This window comes from Trematomus bernacchii, unplaced genomic scaffold, assembly GCF_902827165.1.
Source record: "Trematomus bernacchii unplaced genomic scaffold, fTreBer1.1, whole genome shotgun sequence".
Lineage (NCBI taxonomy): Eukaryota > Metazoa > Chordata > Actinopteri > Perciformes > Nototheniidae > Trematomus > Trematomus bernacchii.
In genome coordinates, this window is record NW_022987609.1 from 4151436 (window position 1) to 4160683 (window position 9248).

At 38.9% G+C, this 9248-nt stretch overlaps 1 non-coding gene across 1 annotated transcript; it reads right to left on the reverse strand.

The window, feature by feature from the left end:
• Window positions 1-7820: 7820 nt before the first annotated feature.
• Window positions 7821-7893, reverse strand: trnaf-gaa. The gene has a single exon. It is a non-coding gene; the product is annotated as a tRNA-Phe (tRNA).
• Window positions 7894-9248: the final 1355 nt, after the last annotated feature.

Below are 9248 nucleotides of genomic sequence, written 5' to 3' on the forward strand. Positions count from 1 at the left end.
CCAAAAATGTACAGAAAAAACAATCCAAACCCTCTGCGGCATGATTTTAGTATTGATTACGTTTTAGGGAAAGGTTTTGACCTTAACATGCCTCAAAGTAGCATGAGTTCATTTTAAGAACCTGACTTCTAATTAGTCTCCTGCTCAACCCCGAGTTATACGTACATTTCCCCCCTTGGTTGGTTCCAAATCATTTGAATTGAAAGACAACAACTCCAAATGTAATTCTCTAAGATCCAGACTGAGGAAGACATGTTCTGCTGCTCATGGTTTAAACAACAAGAACTGAGGCCATTTCTTTTTCTTTTTTTGATGTCCAATATTTCTAGTTTCTTATAACCCCTGCAACACCCTAGAATAAAGCACCAGTTGAAATCACCTCTTTTTTGTGGATTATTCCCAGCTGAAGTGTCTAATTCTAATCTATCTGACAGGTGTAACTTTGAAATCACTGGAGCAAGCAGAGATACAAACGGGCTAGTTACATCAAATTAAGGAAGCTGGCAGTAAACAAGTCTTCCAAAAACAGAGCATCCCCTACCAGCCTGAAAGAGGAACAGCACTCTGTTGAACAGTTCACATCATGTTCCTCTGGTTCATTTAGCTTGATACTTATTTATAGAAGTGTATTCTCTTCTGAACTCAGAGTAAATCCTGAAAAGCCTTGGGAGATGAATGGGAGTTCAAGAACAATCTATTGTTTGTAACTGTTTAAATTAATGTTGTTATTCTTGCTCCGGCGTCTTCAGTAACACTGTCAGTTATGAGTATGATCTAACTGTGAATGCAGGTGAATCAGACCCCAACAAGAGACTCAAAACTCTCCAGATATTAAACCTGGAGACATTCTGGCAGGAACAGAGAAAGGGTGGACCTATAATTGTTGTCACAAATTAAATTGTAAAAAGTAGTTGTTCATTGAATTAATAAGGAACTCTTGAAGTGTACACTGTACAAGTGTACAAACTTGATAGATTTCCACCCTCACATGAGCCAATTTGTAAGTGAACTACTGACCAATCCATGCTCTCTCAAGTAAAATAGTGCAGTTATGGGCAGATTTCAGTAGTCACACTCACACACACAAAGAAAAACAAGCTGTCATTATAGAAAAGTCTGAAAGTCTACTTCAGATAACATATTATTAATGCAGTTTTTTTTATACAAAGGATGTCATAATGGAGTTTGTTTCATTTCAGAATTCTTATCAAAAGAGGAATTTCAAAGGCTCGAGGCATTCAACAGATTCCTCTCTGTCTTCTGTACCGAGAGATGGAGCCTCTCCTGTCTTATCGGCACGCTTCATGTCTCATGCAATAAAACTATTACATTCTCATAATGAGTCATCTGATGATGAGCCAGGTTATGTGTTATACTGTCATTGCATGAACACTGTGTTAAGTGCATCTAAATGTATGTGTGTGTGTTCTCAGTTCTACTTGTTGGAGAGAAAATCCCTCAGGAGGGAACTTTGGGATTTTAACCTTAGCCGACCATTGACATGCACAAAAACCTATATAACACACGACAGGAAAGGGAAAACCCATTGTAGGTCTCCTTTCAATACAGCATAACTGTAAATTGTGAATATGACATTTGACCAGAGGCATGAGGCAGTGTGTGAAAAAGAGATCAAGCAGACAAAAACAAAGCCATATTTTTCATATTACTACTTCTGCCACATGGAGGCCACCCAGAGTAAAGCGAGCTCCCTGACAAACAGTGCAGGGTATCAGCACCATAGCAACACACAGTGACAAGCAGCTGAAACAGTCTGTTCCGTGTGTCTCCTCTTATCAGAGTTTAGCTGCTGAGAGATTCTCATCGTTGCTCCATCAGCAGCCCTGAACTGCAGCAACAGTTCAAAGAAAGAGACTCTGCAGATTTTGTAAAGGTAATGGTAGAACCACATGGGAACAAAATGCTGATTTAAATAATAATGTCCAAGTTACTAGTCTTACTCTAGATCCTCTACAAATTGTAATCTCAGGATTCTCCATGACAAGCTTTCACAAATTGAGACAAGCAGTAATAAATAATTATTAGGAATTACAGATGAAAATGTATCTTTCTAGCGTAGCCTGGCATCATTTTAGAAATCTTCTCGGAGGTCGAGTTAAGAATTCAAAGTAAAAAGTCAGAATAAAGAAAAATTAAAAGATTTTTCAAAACTAAATGTATAAAAAGGTGTGTATATTCAAACTGCTTTATTGTCTATCTGAGTTAGTGGCGGGAGAGAAATATAAAAATGTGAATATGGTATATATATATATAAATGTATGTGTGTGTGTTTGTGTGTGTGTGTATGACTTTAAGCAGGATTGTGGCTCTTTGTTTGTAGCTAGTACCGTCTTTTATGGGTGTGTTTATATGTACGAATTAACAAAGGTGGGTTGCTGTGTATGAGGGTTGATATAGTGGCTCCTCTGAGAACGTGGTGTCAAAACACACACACACACACACACACACACACACACACACACACACACACACACACACACACACACACACACACACACACACACACACACACACACACACACACACACACACACACACACACACACACACACACACACACACACACACACACACACACACACACACACACACACACACACACACACACACACACACACACACACGGTCTCTCGAGAAGAGCTATAGAGGGACCAAGAGAACAACCACGGAGCTGTCATGGTTAAAACATGGGGTGCATGAACACCTGTATAATACAATACATCGAACACAAGCTGCCTCAAGAAAGACTGCAGAGATGAATGCACATCTGACCGTCTCAAGAAAATCTCGAACTGAAGTTTCATCTTAACACAAGATCAAAGAAGAAGGACTGACAGTTTGCTTTTTTTGGGGCAAAGGTCCCAATCTTAGTGGCACAGTGTCTCTAGAGAATCCCGTCATTTGGAGCTCAGCCTCTATCATCCTTTGCCAGGTGTTCCGATGTTGGCTTGGTTCCCATTTTAGAGAAGCAAAACAGCCTATAACTTCTCCTCAAAACAAACAAGAGTTTTTTGACACAAACTAATCTCTGCTGGGAACTTTGTGTTAATTGTCTGTCACATTTAAAACTTAAATTGTACTATAAATGGACCCAAAGCTGAGCTTGGCAACTTCTGCCCAGGGAACGTTATGATACAACGATTTGGAGAAAGTTCAACTTTAGCAAAAACTCTTTTTATAGTGAAATATGGTATACGTTTGGATATAAAGCGTTTCCAAGTTAAAGCTGTGAAAAAGGCCTATTTGTTAAAAAAATATGTTAATCTAAATCTTATCTCGTTTACATTTTGTCCTGAAATACACACATGAGGGTATCAGATATTTTCTAAGATCATACTGAGAGACCAAATAAACTGAAAAGCAACTGAAGTTGAGTTGAGTCCGTTATGTTTGTGTCTGTGTCTTATCTGAAAGCCCCTGCTTTTCCCCGTAGGAATAGGACGATGGAGAGAAAAAAAGAGAAACTTGACGAAAGGATGAAAATAACCTTCCACCATGGGAAGTGAAAGTGTGTTTCAAAACACTCGAGTTTATCCTCCCGCTCCCCCTTTTTTCTCTCTGTGCCGTTGTTCGGAAGGCCAACGTTTACCCATGGAGGTCGGCTGGTAGGAAACCAACTGCTGTTTGAGAGGAATAACAGTGAATACAACTATTTGATAAGTTATTACAATATGAAAAAATTAAGGAGTTAAATATTTAAGAATGAAAAAATACATTGTCAGCAAATTGTCCCATTACAAAAAATATTGCAACTGTATATGGTTTTTATGATACATGTCTCCAAAAGACTATTTTATTCAACATACAGAACCTGTTCTCAACATTTAAGGGTAGCAGATCAGCTGGACCTAGTGTGCATCCTTTTTATATATGCATGTCATTATGGTGCAAATAGACTATTGAAGAAAAAGTGAATTTATACAGTGTATTTAAAGCTATTTATTTTGGCAGCGCATGCCGCTACAGTCACACTGGCTAAAAGACTGTACATTTTAAATTCAAATATATACGAAAACATACATAGTGTGAATAACATATTTACAATTAGAAAAGCAGTGTTAATTCAAACTCCGTATTCTGCAATACAGGACATCAAAAGTCTCATATACGATATACGGTATATTTATATATATATATATATAATGTGTGGAGTTTACTGCACGTTTTCACTGACTGAGGGAAACAATAACAAGTTTGTAAAGTTGGTAAATCTCCAGGAGGTTCTGATGAAGCTTCACTAACAAACTCTGCTCTTGTCTCCTCTAAAATCTGATGTAGATTTTCTTTGGATTCTTCTCAGGTTGGGAATGTGTCGTTGTGCTTTCTGTCCTTCCAGTTTTAACTTCTCTTTCTCCTTTTTCTTTTCAGCCGTGTCCGAGCCCGTCCAGGGTCGGGCCTCTTGGATTTCCTTCTCTGTGAAACCGTCCTCTTCTCCTTTTTCTTCCTCTTTTTCTTCTACTGTTAGACACACACACAACCTTTACGTGTTGAAATCTCCACTGTCAGTTTGCGGAGGCCCTGCACAGGGCGGGAACTGTCCCAAACCAGGATCAAGCTGAAAAGCAGTTTGGAAACCTCATGACTTCTACTGTCGATGAGCTGCAGAGATCAATATGTCTGTTTCCAGTTTTAATGTTCATGTAACGTTTTTTTTTGTTTTTTTAATAACACACAGAATTCAATTTGATACCAATTTAACTACCATAGCTGCCAAAGTATGACGTTGACAGATATTATGCCCTAGAATTATTTATCATGATTGTCAGTCATTCCCAGCCATATATAAAAAATCCAATGATGTAATTTATTGATTTTGAGCAACTGTATCCAGATAAGCGGTATAAAGCAGATGGATAAATATAAGAACAAATCATTTCAAGCTTTGCTATGCTGAAAAAGGTTTTTAGCATACAGAAATATTCACTAATTGTAAGTCGCATTGGATGAATGTACATTCATGAAATGTAATGTTATGTAATATGATTATTAGTGAATATTCATTATCTTTTTTGGCAGGATAGCCAATAACCTTAATTTTTTCCTCCAACAATTGCTTTTACTTTTAGAGTTTAATCCTTTGCTTTGATGTGTAGACATTCTTTTTTGTTTATTTCTTGTGTTTTGGGGGATAAGACGGTTAAGCCTCACACTTCAAAATCGTATTGACCTTTGCTTGTATGTTATCTGGTCTTTGGTACAGTCAGAGACAGTTGTGTTGCCCTCTGCTCTCAAAGAGAAATGGCAGAATTCTGAGGTGAGCAGAGTCTCTTAGCCCTAATCCATTTACTGCTGCATCCTTGGAAAGAAAAACTCCTCATTCTGACCTAGCAATGGCAAAACAACACCCCCATCCACACGAAGACACACATACACACTCACATACAGGCCTCAAGACCCACACAGACACACACACACACACAGTGCCATACAGCCTGCATGCCTAAATGAACATTTACCATGCACACAACTGCATATGTGCTCCCTCTCATTCACATAATCACATGTACGTGTATGCATGAGCTCACATGTATAACATATGTGGGAATGAATGCAAGAGGTTATACAAATATATATGTAGACGCTCCCCGTGCACACACCAAACACACAAACAATAACTGAAGAGACAAAACGGTGAGACACACCTCAACACAAAGATATGGACTTGAGAATGCAAACGCACACACACAATCACAAACAAACACACACACACATACAGGGCCCTGGCTGCCTCGCCTGCTCGGCTGGCTGGATCTCTCGGTTGCCATGGTGCCAGTCAGCTGGAGGGAGTGTGAGTGGGCGTCGAGGACGAGGTCTGCTGCTGACTCCTGGCTGGGACACACACACTCACACACACATACACACAAGTACGGATGCACATACATGCAGATATTCAAGCACACACAAAGACAGCAACAGACAGACAAACACACATAGTGCCACAGTATTGTATGCAGATATATGAACAAACATTGATGCAAAACCATGCATACAAACATGGAGGGACTGCCACACACACACACACACACACACACACACACACACACACACACACACACACACACACACACACACACACACACACACACACACACACACACACACACACACACACACACACACACACACACACACACACACACACACACACACACACACACACACACACACACACACACACACACACACACACACACACACACACACACACACACACACACACACACACACACACACACACACACACACACACACACACACACACACACACACACACACACACACACACACACACACACACACACACACACACACACACACAACAACACGATGCTGTCAAAGCCACGAGATAAGTCCCGGTTTGATCCATCTGTATTTGTGAGGACTTTTACTTACTACAGTCAATTTATAACCTCTACACCTGACCTAAACCTACATTTATATAATCATAATACAGAGTGAAAAAGTAGCCCTGTATTTGGTTGAAGAGACAAAAAAACTGACACGCCGTTTTCGACCCATGTTTGTGTTGTCCCACTGCAGTTTAACATGTTTCTCACACTCTTTTAGTTGATGGATTTGTCTCTCGCTGTTGTCCTGTCCTCTAGTAACGCAGCGTCCACACGGCGGCGTGCGTTGAAGCTTGCCGGCGGGCGTGTCTGAAGCTCGACCAACAACCAATCACATAAATCTCCCGCCCCGGACACACAAGCACGCGGTTTGATTGTCTAGCTTGTACTGGCATATGATTTGATTGGCTGACGCTTCCGCCGAAGCTTCAAAAGTTGAACATTGCTCAACTTTTGAAGCGAGCAATGCGAGCAAAGTACAATGCAGTTCGGCAAAGCGTGACGTCACCCCATTCAAAGTGAATGGGCAGAAGCGTTGAAGCTTCAACGCACGCCGCCGTGTGGACGGGCCGTAAGTGAGTACAAAGGACCAAGTTTGACTGAACTACAATACAAGGTTACTCCTGTGCCTGAACAACAATGCCGTGAACATTTTAACTACACATTAACAAAATATATCGTACAGTAAGAAAACCAGCATTCATTTAAGAAGTCAGAATTTGTGGTACATTACCTTAAAAAATGTCTTATTGATAATCTCAATAGTTGCTGATTAATTCTCCCTAACTTTCACATATTGTGATTTTATGTGATGTATACACATAAAGCACTCCTCATCTTTAGCTCATGACTGAAGTTATGATATTCTCATTTTGAGAAAATGTGCTGCACATGTAAGTTATTTGTATTTATTTGTACATGGTTACTTTTTTAAAGAATAAACTTCTACTTGTTTTTTTTAACCATGGTGTACTTATCTGTTATTTGTTTTTTACTTATTGTATTTTTTATTATTAATAACATGTGCCTACATATTTATATAGTATGTAAGTCTAGTCTTTTCACTTAATCTGCACTATACTTTTGCTGTTGTTATAGCGTAGATTTCCCACTTGCGGTACTAATAAAGAAATTCTGCTTCAATGTTTTCATTCACTGGAGTCACCGTTTTTGTGGATTTTGTTAATAAGCAGTAGCCATTTTGTTCCCCTTTTTCTCAAATAAATATATTTTGTGGATTCAAGTTGTTCTCAATAAAGTAAATCATACATGTGCACACATTTGTTTGTGTTTTGTCACACAGAGATGGGAGAATTTAGTAATTTGTTCTTATATATCTAACTGTTAAACTATGCATGAACAGCGCCCCTGAAATCTGTGGGTAGTATTTGATTGACAGACCGATTTTTCCTTGAGTAGAAATTCATAGAAATCACAGCTCACCAAAACTGCTGCCGAAACCAGGGATCGAACCAGGGACCTTTAGATCTTCAGTCTAACGCTCTCCCAACTGAGCTATTTCGGCGCTCTGTAGAGAGAGGTCACAGGTTAGTATGATCAGATAGGAAAGGACCTGTGAGTTCACACAGATGACTGCTCTACACTGTCCCCTCAGTTCAGAAACAGGAGAGACACACTATTGTCAGTCAGCGGTTACACAGTTACAGACATTTATTATTTATCTGTATGTGAATATAAATATCCATAATAACTGGTGAAAGTTTAATTAAAAAAAGCAATACATCAAAACTTAAAAGGTAAATATCAGTTATTAAAAACAGCATCAGCAGTGCAAACTTTAATCATTTCTGTATTATTGCTTTTTCCTAAAAATATAACATGAACTTTATTTTATTTATTGTTTAAGATAACATAAGATATGCTTCATTGTTGAGCTACAGTGCTACAATCAGCTACAATCAACTTCAAAAAACACGTGGCCACCAAAGAGAAAAAAAAACCCCACATGGATCATATTGCACATGTCTTGTGAGATTAACTATATACATCTTCAGGCATTATAAAGTTGAGGACAGAAATCATAACAAACAGGAACTTATAGTTACCAAAACCACAGAGACTCCTTGTCTATGAACTACTTTTATACATTTATAGTAAATGCTTTTATTGTTTAATGCACCCTGACTTATGTCATGATGTTGTCTTTTATGTGTTTAAGGCAGGGGTGTCAAACTCAAGGCCCGGGGGCCAAATCCGGCCCGCGACTTCATTTTATGTGGCCCGCAAGAGCTTGCAAAGAATATAATATGTTTATTATACGGTTACATGCCGCTTTACAGAAGCACATTGCCAATAAACAACATGTCCCACAATGCATCTCATTTTGTGACACGCGCACTGAAGAGACTTGCAATTATTTGCCCTAGACTTCTGCTTTCAGACGTAGTTAATTATGAAGTTATTACCCTATCCGATAATAATCCAATGCAGAGGCAATAATGTAATATAACACATTATTTTATATATTGATATCGTCTTAAAGTTACAACCGGCCCTTTGAGTGCAACCATAATGCTAATGTGGCCCGCGATGAAATTGAGTTAGACACCCCTGGTCTAAGGTGTCAATTATACTTTTTGCCTACCTTTTCTGCTTTCTCAGAAGAAGAAAAAAATGTGCTTGGTCTTTCAAATGTTCTAGTATTTTGACCCTGTCTGAATATTTTATTATATTTTATGCAAGATATTGAATGCATAAAACAGGACCTGGACCTAAATGTATCGCCAACAGGTCTGCCGAAGACATGAAAAGATGAAAATATATAGAAACATATCATAAAACCACGCCTCATGATAGGAAATATGAAACACACACATGGAGATCACTCTTACCTGCGCTCTGCAGCAGGTTGACCCTCCG